Below are 17,718 nucleotides of genomic sequence, written 5' to 3'. Positions count from 1 at the left end.
CTCACAGCCTGCTTGAGAACAGCTCTCACCCAAGGCATGGAGGGTGCAGATGGTGATGCTCTTGGCAGCTGACTTGTATAGAAAGAAAAAACCTTCACACTGCACCTGGGTGATGTATGTGGAAAGTCAGATTCTCAGTGTGTCTATCAGCTCTCAACTTTTTATTTTGTAAATAGGATTCTTAAGCTATTGTGGTCTCCGATTGATTATCTTCACTATATGTTGCATGCAGCTGTAAGAAAATAAGCCTAAATAATAATATTAAAAGCATACAAATTTGAAAGGTTATTTATTTATGAGTACTTCATGTCCTGGCACCAGCAACCTCAATTCAAAGATCATTTTTCTGTGTTTTCAGAAATGTTCTTTATAGCAGAAGGGCTAAGTTGCTTTCCCCATACTGTATGAGTTTGAAACAAAAGTAAATATCATAGCAAAAATCTTTGCATGCAATGATTAAATAAGTATCTGCTGTAATAATTGTTTGTTAAAGATAAAATAGGCAGTCAGCAGACCTCTTTGACATCAGGCAAGGAGTTAAAAGAAACTGGAGGATGTGCTGGTTCTAAGCAGTACATGCACAAAGACTGGATCTTCCACTGCAATTTTAAACTGTAGAAAAAGACTAAAATTTATGACTTGTGGGGAGACTGATGGAAGACCTTATGCAAAAAAATCACTGATGAGAAAAAAGAACAGGGATAGGCGGGGACAGCTAAATATACTTTGGCAGTTGAAGCATGCAAATATATAATAAGGCAATCAAGAGGAGAAAATTATGTATTCCTAGGTTTTGGACCTTATTCCATAAAAACAAGAAAAAAGCAATACTTTAAAAACAGAGGAAACACAAAAGGCCATTCTGCCCATCAGCACTATAAGGTAATATATATATAAACATATAGTACAGAAAGAAAATGAAAGAGTAGCTTTTACAAATTTTACTTTACTGATGGATTTTCAAAGTCCAAGGAAGCACAGTAAGGATCACCACAGTTTGTGGTTTCTCTGGCACTTTTTTGAAATATACAGATGCTAGCTTGAACTGTCCCAGCTATACTTCAGCCAGGGCAGCATTTACATTCTCCTCACCTACCTTTTACTTGAGTTTCTTTTGAAGAATTACCCTTTTCTTTCCTGTCTGAAAACCAGCCTTGCAATGTTGCAAGAATGAAATGGATGTCGTGGACTCTTGACCTCGAGGGTCAGACCCCCTTCAGACATGGCTGAGACGATCCATATGCATTAACCAAAAAAATTCCAGCTGGAGTGAACTCAGAGGTAAGGTATTGTGACTATAAAAGCAGCTGATGCTAGTTGAACAGCTTGGGACTCACTTCAAGGAAAGGGAAATGCTGGCCCTATTTAGGTAGGAGAGTAGTTCAACCTCTCCCTTTAGCAAGGCCAGAGCTTCTCTCTGAAGATATCATCATATATCTTCTCTATTCTACCTTCAGGGGTGTAAAGTGGTGTCAACAGAATGACTTGTAAAAGCTCTGCTGTATCACAGAAGAGGGCTTTGAGCTGTGCTCCTGTAAGTGATCCCTGAGCCAGATCTGTGTGTGCAGCACATCCAGGTAGTGCTATGGACTGCCCAGTGTGCTGCAAAAGCTCCACTGGGGTCCAATAGCAATTTAGTGTTCTTTCAGAACAAATTAGCTCTGCTAATAGCAAGGCTAATTAGCCTGGATTCAGAATAGTCCTGGTACAACAGAGTTCTTGCTCTTTTTGCTTTGTTTTTGTGCTCATTTAGCACTGGGGTGCTTATTCATGGTGTTAAATTGCCCTGTATGGATGCCCACAAAGCGCAACATTCCTCACTGCCTGCATAAGTAAAGCAGGAGCTTCACTTGGTAAGTGTCTCTCTTCCTTCCTCAGTGGTGTTACAACTTGTCTTTGTCAGCCCAAGAGCTTTCATCCTCAGTGGTGATTGTTGTCTGAAGATTGTTCTGCTGGTAACTGACTGTTACTTTGGTTGCTTCACTGGGCTGAAACTATGTTATTTATAGTGCTTAGTCATTGTGTAGAACAGATGTATCTTATTATCTTGGGAACCGTTCGGGATTCAAAACCACTCATGTTTCTCATGAAATGTGGAGGTTATGTCAGGTCTGAGGGAAAAAAATACTTGTTTTTTTATTTTTGGAAAGTTAATCATGCATTAGGGTGACAATAGAGTTGCTTTCAGTAAAGCTGTATGAATAATTGCTTTTATCCCTTGGCAGATGAATCAAACTTAAAAGATTATTTAGGTCAAACTTCACAGCAAGTTTATTTGGTGAATCAAATATGTTTCATTTTCATGCTGTCCATTTTTAACTAAATAAGGCATCCAAAAGGATAAGTTGCTTTAAGAAGCTGCTGACCTTTCACAGAAGAGGGAGGAGAAGAGATCTGACCTTCTTGGAAGTGCTCCCATATCATTAGACAATCACCAGAACAGGGCTGTCTCTGTTACCTTACACATATACTACATAAAAAAAGCATATTACAGAGAGGAGTTGGAAAACCTGATTAAGGCTCTTGCTTGTGGCCTGATCTTCTATGCTTTTTATGTTCTTACCTCAGAATTTGGATAACAACACTGCACTCAGATCTTGGGTTGTGTCATTATTCCCCACTGGCTTCTGTGCAAGTGTCCTATTCAAATGAATAGGCTTAGAGAGATATTAAAAATAAGAAGGAAAGGAATTTAGGGGAAGATTTTTTTTCTGTATTATGGTGTATATGGCTTATGGTGTCCTGCTTGCTTTTTAGTTCAGTATTAATAAACTTATAAGCATTCCTACAGAAATTTAAACACCTAAATCTGTAGAATTTGGATGTTCTAATGAAACTGAGCAAGTCTTGCTCTAACAGTCTCATTTTTTCCCCAGTGTTTTCCTGAAATGAAAGAAACATGGTGCTATTTTTCACAAGCATGTAAAGGTTATAGATGCATTCACCTTAAACTGTGCCATCTGTTTAAATCTCTTTTATGACCAATTTCAGTTCCCTGGGAATTGTGCATTCACTATAATATTAAGTTTTGTAATTTTTGAAGGCTTTAATTAATATTTGAACAGTAAGAAAGCATTTCATTTTTTTAATAAGCATTTTCACTTGCTCTGTAGGAAAAACCCAATGTTGTGTTAATCCTAGAATTTCTGATTCTGTTCACAGTCTGTTGAAATGGCTTCAGATTTATTTCATACCTTACAGGCACCGCTAACATTTTAAGACCAGAGAAGCTACTGTTGTATTCAATTGGACTCAGCCTGTCTCCACTGCTGTACTAGGGATGAGAGGTGGCTGCCACTTGGACAGACTGCCACTTGGGACTGAGTAAGTAACACATTTTCACAAGCAAATGCAGTTGTGTGAATAAGGAACTACTCCATTTTGGAGAAGGGCTTTAAACAATAGTTTTACAGTAGAGCTTTTTTGGAGAGGAAAGATGAATCTAAAGACCTATACTGACTCTCCTCCTGGATTTTAGATGGACCTCCAGATTCTATGTCATTGCAGATTTCATTTTTCTCATGGCAAAGCACAAGAGAGGAAAAAGTGAATTCCACAGCTTTTACTTTAACCGTTGCAAGAAGCCATAGCCTGGAGATTTTAGGGAAAACAAATTCTAAGACTCTCAGCTGCTCAGACTAGCAAATCTAAAATTGTCTGGACTAACCTTATACTTTTCAATCCAGTTGCTTTCAGGACTGACCACACAGTTTAGTTTCAAAGTGAGTGCAGCTTAGACCTTTGGGAGCAACATAGCTCACAGCACAAAGGTCTCTGAAATTTTCCTTGCTGCATTAAACACTTGTTCTCACCTCCTCTCCAAATCTTTGGTTTCAGCAGCTTTATGCTCTATTTTATTCCTTACTACTACACTCTTTGCTTTGTAACAGAGAGGAAAGAGTCCTAACCAATGAGGACATATTTGTGCTACTATGTGCTGTTAAAAAATTTATGTAAATAATGCAAAATTGCATAATGAATGCACTCGGATTGCTAGTCACAAGCTGGACATAATGTTACACAAAAGGTAATAAAGGGAGTGTTTGTATACAGATTGATGTATTAGGAAGGACTTAAGCTGTGGGGGTCATTGGCTTGAAGATACTGAACCATTAACATTTACAGGATTTCTTTGGGGACAAGGAGAAGATAATCATGCTAGAGGTGTAATCCTACCTTCTGTCAGAGCTGGGGTTTTTGACTCAGGAGTTTACCTGGGGAAGCAGAGCTCTCTTTGTTGTGGTTCACTCTAACACCAGGTCAAAAGGAGCTCTGCCTACCAGCTTGGTAGAGAGAGGTGAGGATCAAAGGAAATGGAAGCAGTTGTGACAAAATTGAACAGGGTCTAGCAGACAAAGCTGGCACAAAGCCAGGATCAAGAGAAACCTTAGGCTTGAGGTTTTGAAATTCTTGTTCTGCCTGATTATTTTTAAGTCTTGCATGGTCTAAACCCAGGTTTAGTTGCTTTTTCTGGATAAAAAAACCTTCTTGGTCTGATCCCCAGGTGGCCAGAGTGCTTCTTCCTGGGTATTATATATATAAACACAGCAAAGGTGTATATACACATTTTACTGTGTACATAACCCAGCACTGACAAAAGCTGGCAGAATGCATTACTTTCTAGCCAGGACTTTATCTATCCCTACATCGGAGAGGAAAAGAATGGAAAATTTTATGATACTGCCTCTTTTTCCTGCATGAGAATAAACTGACACCTCCCCCATGAAGAAGCATCATGCTGTTTTCCCAGTTACAGGCACAATGCATGAAGGATTTAACAATGACACATTTAACACTCTAGGTCATTTCTGGTAAGAATACTCAAAAATTCTTAAAGTGTTGATGAAGACTTTGTCAGTGCTGATTTGAACAATCAATAAACGAAATATTCAAAATACGTGCAACAAGATTGTAAATGATTAAAAACTCTAAAGCACCTATAATCAAAGTTTAATAATTCATAGCTGGCTATAAAAAATGGCAAGTTGTTTCATTTTGTAGTTTTCCTGTTTGATTGTAGTAAGTACAGTTCCCAAAAAGTTAGGTACATGGAATTTCAACCAGTACCAATACAAGCACTTATAATTCACTTCAAGTAGTTAAGAATGTTTATGCAGGACTAGGACAGTGAGAAATCACTTTAAGTAAAGCACTCTGTTAAACAGCTGTGTGCTTAAGGTTAAGCAGATATCTAAATGATTTCTGCATCCACACCAAAGGACATAAGGAGATATTTGTTGCTGATTTTCAGTGTAGAATCTACCTTTGCTGCAGGAAGAAAAAAGAGGGATGATTTTTGCAACACCATCTCCTTCCCCAGCAGTCAGATTTTATTCTGTGCAACTCAGTTTGCAGACTGTTTCCTGCAGGTTTTGTGGAATTGTGATGGTCATGCTCTACACCCTGATTGAAAAGTGGCAAGACCACCCAAAGTTTAAATCAGGGCAGAATCTTATCAGTAAAAGTTATCCCAAAAGTGCAGAAGACAAAGGAAAACAAAAAAGACTGGGAAGAGGAAGAGATTAATATGAAAGGAGACATGAGAGGGAGAAAGATGGGGGGGGTGGATTTTGTAGATGGTTATTTTGGAAAAAAGAAGTCTTTTTTTATTGAAAAAGGTTCCATTAGAAAATACTATGTATTTTAATGGGGTTTTTTTAGGTTTTGTTTATTTGTTTGTTTGTTTTGTTTTGTTTTGTTTTAGTTAGGCTTAATTCAATTTGCATCAGTACTTCTATAGATATAATCAATGAGATTTTTTTTTTTTTTAAAGGTGGGTAACATATTAATGCTACAGATGTTTATCCTCTTTTCTGGGGAATTAAAAATATGCATGATTCTAAGAATTTAGATATTAAATATATATATTTGCATGGTTCTGACCACAAAGAGGAAATTTTATTCTGTGATCAAAGGAATACTTTTTATGTAGTAAGATAAAGATAACGCAAAAAAAAAAAAAAAAAAAAAGAGATAAATAGCCTTTAATCCTGGTGAATGAATAAGTATGTCTCGCAAGGCAGAGGATGACATTAGAGTACATCCGTTGTATTTTCAGAGTGGATGGAGGCAGTTTGCTCCTTGGTAGCACTTGGTAGTTAATTTTCCCTCTCTTTTAGCATTAAATGCTAAAAAACCAACTGAATACTATATAGCTTTGTAATGAAAAATAAGTACTAATTTCTTATGAAAAATGAGAGGAAATACATCTTTGTGTATTGCACTGGGTGAATGCTTTGAAAACAGAGCTAGAATCACTGACCTCTGTGAAAGTGCAATGGAAGTCAGCATCATAAAGATGGGAAATGCAGCTGATTCTTCCATTGTATTTCACTTCTGGAACTTAGGGCTAGAGAGGCTGAAGGCAAAAGTCACTTGCAGAATGACTCATTAAATAGTCACTTAGATGTTTCAAGCAAGTGTCACATTCTGATCTGTTCAGAGGTTTGCAAAATAAAAAAAAAAACAAACCAACCAAGAAGCAGGAGATTGATTGTAAAGCCTCTAATGTTGCCAGTCACACAAATTCTTAAGACAACCCCCCCTCCCCCCATTTTGAGTTGGAAATATTTGCTACAAAATGGATCTTTTCAACAGCTCACTTTTCTCAGTAGAATATTATGGAGAGCAGCATTTTTTATATGTGTAAGTGCTCTCTGTGTGTGAATCAGTGAGCTTTTTCCCCTATGATTATCATAAGTCTTATTTACCACTTGTTTCCCATATCTGGCAGACGAGGTGGTTTAATTCATTGTGTATCCATCTAAAAAAAGTTGTTTGACAGGCAATTTTTTCATTAGACGTCTACTTTCCATTTTATTTTAGATGTTTTTAGTGTTTTGCCTTTCAAATGCTGTTGGAAGAGATACTGTTCATTGTGGGTATCACTGCAGTTGTAACTCAAAATTCTGAATATTCCTAACAGAGGGAGTTTTAAAGTATACACCATTTACTTATTTACTGTAATTACAATAAATTTTTGAAAAATTAATTGATTTTCAACAATAAGGAAATTCTTACTGCTTTCTAAGTTCCCATGTACTCATACAATATATTTTGAGGCATGCCTACACTAGATATATGTAAATAAATGCATGTATTAATTTATTTTTATGTATATGTTCATGTAATCTTTGTATTATTTTATTTAGGAGATTTTTATATAATTATTTACATGGAGTATTCTGTTTCTCCTCTGAAGCAGATCAGAAGAGGATCGATTTAGATACAGGGGGCCCAGCAGGAGCAAGGAGATGAAGTACTCTAACTCTTCCAGGCAATATCACAGAAAACAGAATTAACATGGTCAGTCAAATATAATTTTTCACTTATTTCATTTATGTAACTGGTAAAAATTAACATAGCTGTGGTTTTTAAATTTAGATCTGAATTGTTACAAAAGTATGAATTGTATGAAGGAGATACATCAGGTGACCCTTGTGTCCTTTTCGTTCTAGTGAAAAATACACTATCAATTCAGCAGTGACAATCTAAACCATAAATTGTAATAAATACACAAGTTAATTACACTTCAAATTTCATTTCCTCAACTGTGATAGAAAGAAGTTAATCTAAAGCAAACATATGAATTTTGACTACCCTATATCTGTCACATTTGCCCAGGAGACGAGTATTTAAATGGGATGTCTCCATTTGATAGACTGTCTTGAGCAAGAGTGGGATCTGGATTTTTAGCTGAAGGAAACAGAAATCTGACAGTGAACATTTATTACTATTTAAAGTGACTTGTTTGACTCATGCCCTGAAGAGTGATGTTTTGCATTAGATAATAATAATTGATTTTAAGAGATTTTTTTTTTTTTTAATTTTCTTGCTGGACAAAATCATTCATCATATCAAAGTCTGTCAAGCAGACCTTAAAACAAAGTGTGACCAAAATAAGTTTTATGCTTTGAAAATTTAGTTCATGAGATACAAGGAAAATATTTTTTTCTCTTAAATGAAAATGTGTAACAGACAGTAACTGCTCACACCTCTCAACATGCAGAAATTGGCCCAACAGTCAGAAGTGTGAGTCATAGGCAGGTTGAGAGTTTCACTGTACTATCATGCCATTGATTACAGCATTCAACTTTTTTGTTCAGATGCCTTTATGAAACAGCTATGTATTTTGAGAAATTGCTAATGTTGGATGTATTTTGATCTTGGATTGCTAACAAAAATGCAGGAGAGTGAGAATGACAGCTGGGTAGGAGGTTGTTACAGCTGAAATAACTTGCAAATTTCTTCAGGCTTTTGATCTGTAGAAAAGCCCTTCTCTTGAGCAGAAGCAATTTCAAATATTTTAGCAACAGAGATTTGAAATGAGCAGTATCAAAACTCTAGCCTGTGAATTCAAAGCAGAAATATGTTTATTTGGAAGCTCTGGTCCTGGGTGATACAAATTAAAAGAAACACTGAAATAATTACAAGAATATTTAACTTGTAATACACACATTTTCATCAGTATATAGATGTAAAATGTATAGAAATCAGAGTTTTGAAGAGAGGTCTTGGACCAAAGAAACATGGGTTTTTATTTTCTGTTAAGAATCATGGAAGCATCCCACTTCCAAACTCCCCAGCTTTTGCTCTAAGAAGCTTGAGAGTTTGCAAGAACAGCAAAATGCAATTTTTATTTTTGAACCTACATATAAGATAAATATTCATAATTAAAAGTAGTAATATTCAGTATGAGTTACAGACGTGTGGCATTGTTTTTGTCTTCTTTTGCGACTTCTTTTCCTCTCAAAATGCAAATGTTATGTTCAGATCAATACGGAATAACTTCTATGCTTTGATGCCCCAGACATGGTGCTGGAGTCAGAGCTGCCTCCTCCCCTTCCTATCCCATCCTACATTTTCCTCTTCTCCTCATTCCCCCAAAAAGGAAGAATGAGGCAGAAACCTTGCCTGGGCTATTTCAGTCAGAACGGTTATATCCTACCACCATAGGTTGACTTAGTTATTTTCTTGAACATGTTCTGTGGTTGGTATTTATCCAAACTTCACATCTCCGTTCATTTTCAAATTGCTACCAACCCTTACCCTCAGCGTTTCTGGGGCAGGCATGCATGTGAACCCCCATGGTTCATTTTCCCTAGTCTGATCAGCTATGGGAAAAGTACCATTTTACCATTATTACATTCTGATAAGCCCTATCCAGGTGCTTTAATGTTCATAATGGTGTCTTTCTTTAATAGAAGATAAAACACACCCTCTGGTAAGGCTGTGAAGAAAGTTGTCCCTTCAGCAGTTTGGCATTTGAAGACCTCATTTTCCTTTAGTCATCTGAAGGATTTTCACACCACTTAACAATACTATGTTTAGCCATCATAATTTCAACTATGATTAATGTATGGTTCTAGAATTAGAATGCAAAATATGTGTGAAAACTTATTTAGACCACACCAAATAGCTTTTTAATGGAAAACACGTTGAAAGTAGTTTTCTTTCAGAACTGCACAAATAGTGGACTGATGATACATTTGATACATATGAATGATACAAAGTTGCCTTACAAGTAAATCTAAGGGAGCTTGACCTAAAAAGTTTAAAATATTTACACAGTAACTTCTGCAGTCTTTTTTTTTTTTTTTTTTTTTTTTTTCAAAAGAACAAGCACCACATGGAAGATAAAATACTAGTTTATTTTGATTCCCTGCTGCACATTTTTAGTAATGCAGGTCACTCTTAAGAAAAAAACAAACTTAACTAATAGCAAATTAAAAAAACCCCTTAACTAATGACACATCATCCACAGACTGAATGAGCAGAGTTTAACAAATGATTAATTATGAGTGCTCACTACTGTGGAAAGAAACTCAGCAAACTAAAATGTTAGAAATTATCCTCTTATTTTTTCAGATTTCTAATTAATAAATGAAAACTGTAAGTGAAATATTTCTCCAGCACAAAAAGCCCTTTGCATTTCTTGGTAGACAGGAGAAAAACAGAAGCCATGATTTCAAGTTTGTTTGAAGTCTGCACACCTCCAGGCAATGTGATAATAGTGTTTGTATCCCCATCTATGTTGAAGCTGATCTAACTATCTACAGAAAACCTGAGGAACATGAAAGCCTCTGCCACTGAAGGTCTTTAAAACCCAAACAGACTTGGTGGTAAGTGTGTTACTGGTGTAGCAGGGAAACATGCACAGAAGAAACACCTGAGTGCACTGGCAGTCTCAGGAAAGAACACGGCTGGTAGGGTTGCTTAAGAAAACTATTCAGTGAAATAATTGCAAGGCAAGGTGTAAGAAAATATTATGGGGGGATTATACAAAATAGTTTATGCACCTTGTAGCTGAGGACATTGAGAACAGAGCTCTAGGAGTCACATAGCTCCCCTCCAATGTAAATTGCTAGCAATTAATCAACAACAGATATGTCCTCTTTGTTATTGTGCCACGGGTGAACAAGGAACAATAGCTCTATTATTTTTTTTTAATCTGAATTTCCATTACTATGGTTGGATATCTTCTACTCAGTGCCAGATGTTTTTGTGTTTAGACTATGATAAGATACTTTAGATTGTTTCTGAAGATAATGTTTGGCATTTTTTACATCGCAACATCTAGTTTGACTCTTCAGACCTCATTTATAAGCAGCAAGATTGTCTCTACAGACTCAGGAATATTATACACTTGAAAGTGCCCAGATATTTTTCTTTTGGCCATCTGTCTACAACTGCTTACTCAAATCAGTGTAGCCAAGGTCATTGTACAATTCTTGTCTAAGGCTGTCAGACTTATTTTCAGCCTTGTCAAGTTCAGCCTTTGCTTTTTATCTTTGTGCTAAGGGGACATTTAGTGTAAGTGTGCTTCTGTTGGCATTTCTTTTTCAGTTGCCTTTTTGACATTTGCTTTTTGGGCCATTTATTGCTCTGTGACCATTCTTGGTTTATTTTAAAACACAGACTATTTTCTTTCTCTTCTTCATTGTGTTTCTTACAATCTCTAATGTAATCTTAAAACCCCTTTCAGCAAAGCAAATGGCTATGGAATTTGGTTTCCTTTATTGTTTCATATGAACTGGACTCAGAAATCTGATCAGACTACTTTGAAAAGTAAATTACATAGTTCTGGCTCAGAAGGTGGGAGCAGTTATCTAACAGCTCTGAATTTGCTTGTTTTATCTCTGATTATTCTTGTAATTTGAGCAATAACAACAAATCACTCAGAATAAAAATACTGTACTCTTAAACATCATAGCTTGGATACTTAAAAACTCTATGAAAAATACAACCAAACCAACACATTGTCCATCATGATGTATACACATAATTTGTCTAGTTCATCATTGTCAGGCTTGTGTTATGCCATTTGTGCTGGTTACCTGCAGGCAAACTATTCTAAGCTTATCTATAGCACAGTGGAAGTGGCTTATTGCAATTTTTTCCTACACTGAGAATCCAAAATAAGGTTGGGCCCAGGTACCCCATATAACTACAGGGACTAGCACGTAGGTTTGTTCTGTGCTTGGCTGCTGCTTGGGTAATCTTTAAGGGAACAGTGTGGTTGCAGCAGTCCAAGATAAGCAATAAATAACTAATCAGAGAGTATTTTTTTTCTCCTTGCTTAGGGGAATTTTTCAGGCACATCTTCCAGGATGCTATTTCACCCAGAAACTTTCAAATGGTGCAGTCAACTCAAAAGTACCTAGCATTTTGTAGAGCTTATTAACCTCTTTGTTAAAGATTTCATTAAAGAGTTTTGTCCTTGTTTGCACTGAGTGAATTGTGCGTATTGCTGCAACTTTCTTTTTCATTTGTTTTCATAAAATAATATTCTTAAACTTCCATGATTGACCTTGAAAATGTGGTTTTGCACTGAAGTGATTTTTCCTCCTCCTCCAGGGAGCTTTTGTCACAATCTCAACAGACCATTCAAGTGATGAAAACGTGGAGCTGTTTCACCTCTTCCCTTCCAGGTTAGTGCTGCCAGTAAGGTCAGGTACTACTTATTGCTGATGTTGTTCCAATGCAAGCCCATTAAATGGAGGAGGGACACCCTAGCACCACAGTTTTAGGATTTTGAAGGCACAGCTTGGGTCCTCATTGCACCATGGGGCTTTGCCCCCATTTCACACACCCCAGGGAGCCCAATCCCCCATATTGTCCTCCAGGGCAGCTGCTGTCCTGTCTCCTGGCAATAAGCTTTGGGAGACTGCCCAAATGGGGGTGAAAAACAGAGACGTACTGGGAGGCATGCAAGGCAAGAGATCTACACTGTTCCCAAAGAAAAACAAAAACCATGCAATGGATTTATCAGGTGAACAGCCTGCAAATCCCTGCAGAGCAGAAGCATGAAGGAAGGAAGGAAAGGGATGACTTTGAAATGAGTCTGGATTTTGCTCATGGTGCCACCTGGGAGCCATCTCCTGCTGGTGGGCAGCCCCATGAGGCAGACAAGCTGCTGTGCCACTGTGCTCAGCTGTGCCTCTCACGGGAACTTAGGCTAGTAAAGGTAGAGAAAGAAAGGCTGTTTGTGCAACCTGGAGCACTCTTGTGAGGATTCGCTCTGTGTTCTTTGAAACCAGCACCAAGGCAGGCTGCTGTGGTGGTGCTCTGGCAGACACAAGCCTTGTGCCTAATTCTTCATTTGCTTGACAGAACTGATGTCTACTGTCTCACTTTCCTGAAGTGGTATTTTGAATATTTGGGATCAAAGAACCAGAAAGAAGAAAGGAACCCGCATGCAACTGTACCCTAATTAGTAATCCAGACTGGGGAAGCTGAGGGACTTCCCAAGGGTCACTTGGGTGGTGGGTGACAGAAACCTGTGCCTGTGACAGGGTCTGCTTCAGGGTTTTGCATCAGTCAAGAACTTGAACATAACTGACCAGCTGTCCAGGCAGCAGAGCCTCAATTTTTTGATTGCTTTCTCCCAGCTGAATGCCCTAAAAACTAGAATCCTGTTTCAGATTCACATTTCTTTTCCAAATGGCCTTTTGGTGTTCTCTTTGGTGTGGTACAAAGCCTTAAGGAAAACCTTTACTTGAATAATCTGTAGGGACTTGCTCATTTTCCTAAGAGGTTTGAGGGGAATCAGGGTTCCTGCCCAAGGCCAAGTATCCATTTGTACTTGTTGGTCCTTTGTCCTCCAAGAGCTGCAGAATCTCTTGGCTGCTGTTCCAGGATGCAAAGACCACTCCATGTTGGTTTTCTATTCATTAAGTGATAGGGATTTGGTTTTCTGTTTCATTTTTTGAACAAATTGGAGCCTACTACAGAATGTTGTGAGTTGTGCGGTTCTTTTACTGTCCTGATTGTCTTCTGAGAGATAATCACAGTCCCCTGGGACTTGTGCTATAGGGAAGACTGGCTTTTTAACTCTAGCCATGCATATTTTTTTGTAACTGATTTTGCTGAGGGACTGTTCCTTAGCCCCTGCAGGTAATTAACACTTTTTTCATTCTCTGCTTCAAAGCAGGATAAACAAGTCCAAATTGCCTGTTGGGAAGAACCAGAGATCTGCTTTCCCTTGAACCATGTCCAAGTATTGTCTGTGAGCACTGTCACGGGCCAAAATTACGTCAAAGAGTATGTTAATAATTAAATAATGTTGATCATTGTGGCCCAATGTTGATGCTGTTTAATATACTAGTAAAAAGTTACTAGTATCAGTGTGACTTTGGAACTGGACTATTTTACTGGTGTTTGATTGCTCCTGCTAATGTGCTTCTATTGTGAAGACCATCATGACAACTGTGTCGATTTTGGAAAAAAAACACAGGATAGTTTCTAGATAAATTGAAATAAAAATAATTTCAGATTGTAAGCTTTGGTGTAGAGTCTAGACATGTACTACCTTGGAAGAAGTGGAAGCACATCTATCAGGAGATGACCATGGTGCTGTAAGGCAAGGGAAGTTTACAACTTGGTGCACATATGTTAATGCAAAAGTGACCCCACGTTTCTACATCTTTTCATTCACTTACTTTTAAATGAATTAAACTGTGGAAAGTTTAGGACACAAGTTCATTTCCACCTAGTTCATCCCATAACTTACTGAATTTTTAACTTAATTAAAGTTGTATATATGTTCACTCAGTGATCGAAAACTAATGATTTCTTTCATCATAAAATAAAGCATTTTCAGGGTCACTACCTGTGGTTAAACTCCTTTATCTTCTTAGCAGAGAAAGTTTGTAAGAGTCAGAAGACCATGGAATAGCATATCAGTGGAACTATGTGGAAATTGTAGCAATTGGCTTCAGAAATTCATCAGTGACTGTCAGCTTGCATAAAGCTTTTAGAACTCTATCCTCTTGGTAATTTCCTATTTTAACTAAAGAACGTGCGCAGGCATTGCTAATTCATTCTGAAATAATTCTCTGCCTTCTGTACTGAAATGGGATCCAAAGGCAAGAAACACATCCTTGTTTTTGTTGTGAGTTCTGTGATGCCATGTCTGCAGCACTGCTTAAAGGTTGCCACCTGGTTAATTTAAAGTAACACTGAATTTATTTAAATTATAAACAAACTCTCTAAGATATTTTTCTTGTGAATGTCACATCAGTTGATTATAATAATCACTTTACTTCACCATTGTAAAGAGCTTCCTTTCCTTCTATTTATATATAACATCCAAAAATTGATCTAGAGGGTAAAATTGCACAGTCTAGTGCTTGCTTCTTTCTGTGGAGAAATACTGATCTTTCATATATGCATTGGAAAGCACTGAGCCCACCTGTGGCATTTAAACTACCTAATGAATGGGAAGCTAATGAGTGAAGCACTACTCACCTGAGCTTCTGCCAGACACAGTGTCTCAGATCTTCAAAATTTTGGAGTAATTTCTCTCAGACAGAGCCTTTTTCTGTTGATCTGCTATTTTTACCAGACTTTAGACATCTGCATGTTTCTCAGGTATGTAAAAACTGGTCTCCAAAATAAGAGAGCATATGTGAACAGAAGGTGCAGCTGTCTCAAACTGTGTTCCTAAAGCAGATAGATCAAGAACCAAATTGTGGATGGTGATTTATTTCATACCTTTGTCAAAAGGAATATTTTGGAGCCTGGGAAAATTTTATTGTAGGAAGTCCTACAATAGATACAAGTGAGATAAATTTTCACACACCTTTTAGTATAATTAAGAATTGAATATATAGTTGATCATTCAGAGATATCTTGGGGATTTATAGTTCTCCCTGGAATTTGCTGTTTTTCCAAAACAGCCATTTCTACCACAATTCTGTTCTGGTAGTGTATCCTTAATTGTCAGTATATAATGGAATTTTAAATAACCCAAATCTGCAGTGACAAATAAAAGCAACTTCTTGAAGAAGTCAAATACCTTTCCTCTTTTCAAAAATATGACCAAAGAGACCTGTTGTAATAAATAAGCTTTCATTGTAATAAATAAGCTTTTCATTGAGAAGTGTGTCCCTTCTGCAGATGAAGAATATCCGGTTTAGAACATTTATAGATTAAATTTTTCCATACTGTCATCAAATTCTCTCCCCCCCCCATTTATTCTGCAGTTCTGAAAGATCTACCAGTAATTCCCTAGTCATTGCCTAAAAAATTCTTTTAATGAGAGCCTGCCAAACTAATGGGCCTCTACAAGCCTCTCCTTGTGTATTTGCTTTGAGATGGAAGGTGTTTTTACCTTATTCTCTCAGCCCTGATTGTCCTGTATTTTGCTGAATCTTCCTGGAGACTCTGGCAGTCATTTTGTAGTTGTACAAAGTTGACAGTTGACCTTTCTTTCTCAACCAGGGCAAAGATAATCATTATTCCACAGGAGATAAAAATGCATGTACAGATCCACATGCTCACAGCGTTGTGTCACTTCCATATTTCTACTTGTACAAGGCTCAGAATTTTGCTATTATTTTGAGCTGTATATTTCCAGGAATGCAAACCAAAATTGTACAAGATCTGGTTGCTCCTGTACATTACATGTTCTTATACCTGGAAATAAATTGCTCCCAACAAAATATGAATTTATATATCTACAATACTGGGCACTTGAACTTTCTGGTGTGTTCTACCAACAGTGAGTGACTTAGGCATGGACAGACCTCTGTGGGCTGTTTGTTATTTTAGAGGCTTGGGATTAGAGCCAGGAAATCATCTCTGTTTAGGACCATGCAAACTAAATTTTACAAATTCAGTATTAATCAAGGATATACTTAAAGCTAAATGCATTCTTAAATGCTGATCAGAATAGATATGAATTTAAAAATACAGGGATGTCACTTCATGAACCAAGGACAAAGACAGGACAACTTCAATGCAAGTCCTCTGCTCTTCAGTGTAACTGTTCTTAATTGATGCATGTCCCACCCATGTGAGGCTGTCTAAATGAGAAAGATTAGAAGACTGCAAATAGCATGCAAAAGACTAAGGAATGGTAAAATAACTATACTATCGTACTACTGATATACACATTTTTATTGCTCAGTATTTTCGTGATTTAATTTCTGTACATGTAAATCACGGTGGCTTTCTTTTGTTCCTCATGAGATCACTGCTATGGAGCTGTTTTTTATTAAACTTGAGCAAATTTCCATCTGTGTAAAGTTACACATTCAAGTAGGTGTGAATTCCAAAGGAAATGACTTGCTTTTACTGCAGTCCCCTTTTGACACAATGTTCTCATTTAATTCTCTTCACTTTCTCTATTTTAATTCGTGATACTAAGTGGGTTTACATGTGTGGTAGAGACAATATGTGAAACTTGTTTTCTGGGTAGGTGTGAAAAGTATCTGTGTAGCTACATCCAATTTTTATTTTACAAGAAAAAGACTATATATGACTACAAAGCCCTGACCACAACCAGAATTCCCTTGTCACGATGTGCACCCATCTGAGAGGGATTTTCATATAAATTTTAATTCAGTATTGATATTCTCAATTATTTACATTTTTTGTTGAATATTTGTTTCAGACATATAAGCATTTTGTCTCTGAGACATTGTAGAAAGTGGTCAGCTTCTTCCCCTGTATTAGGTTTGTGGTTGCTGTGATTTCTTGTGACTGTAGCCATAGTAGCCAGAGAAATAAAAGACAAACAGTTTGTGATACACAGACACATTTTCACTGTGTGCCCTATTTTTATAAATTAATGCTGACAATCAAACTTTGGAGTCTTTTCTCAGCTCTCTCCTGACTTCAGCTGGTGTGCCACGTGTACAGTTCACTACAGTTCTATTGGGTGGGGAAATTTTGACCTTAGTGGGGGCAGACCCAGGAGCCAGGAACATGCCAGTGCCATAGTGAATTCAAGTACTTCCACTCCTGAGAAGAAGGTGAAATTAGTTTCTGAGCTTTGCAAAACACTTCAAAAGCTCACGCTACTCAGTCAAATTTCCTAAAAGGTTCTGTTATTTGAGAAATTGCCATTACCATTGGCATTGCCATTGCCAGAAATGTGAGTAAAGGGTGTTTTGATCATAATGAATTTCAGCCCCAATTGTTTGGAAGACCTTATAGCACGTCTTGGCTTTTACACGTTAGCTTTCTAACCATATATATTACTCTGGTAACATAGCAACATAAGTGAACATGCATAGCTTTGAAGAATCTAAAACAAATATATAAGTAAGTGGAGGGCGTTGCCTCACAGTCCATTGCCTGTGAGGACTTTACAAGATGAAGTGAAGTCACCTTTTCTTAGAGATATGTTAACATCTAAACTGCTAGTCAGAAGCCTTTTTCTCACACCAGAGAGCATCAGTCAGGATGTAGGTACTGAATATCATGAGGATA

The 17,718-nt window shown here is 37.2% G+C and overlaps 1 long non-coding RNA gene across 1 annotated transcript; it reads left to right on the top strand.

Moving 5' to 3' along the window:
* Positions 1–1,711: 1,711 nt before the first annotated feature.
* Positions 1,712–11,933, top strand: LOC126651738 (uncharacterized). Its single transcript, XR_007631777.1, has 4 exons — positions 1,712–1,853; positions 3,202–3,324; positions 7,202–7,305; positions 11,857–11,933. It is a non-coding gene; the product is annotated as an uncharacterized LOC126651738 (long non-coding RNA).
* The last annotated feature ends 5,785 nt before the right edge of the window (positions 11,934–17,718 follow it).

This window comes from Myiozetetes cayanensis, unplaced genomic scaffold (genome assembly GCF_022539395.1).
Source record: "Myiozetetes cayanensis isolate MyiCay16 unplaced genomic scaffold, myiCay2020 scf7, whole genome shotgun sequence".
NCBI classification, from domain to species: Eukaryota; Metazoa; Chordata; class Aves; order Passeriformes; family Tyrannidae; genus Myiozetetes; species Myiozetetes cayanensis.
Note: the sequence above shows the minus strand (reverse complement) of the source record. Positions and strands in the feature narration are given on the sequence as shown.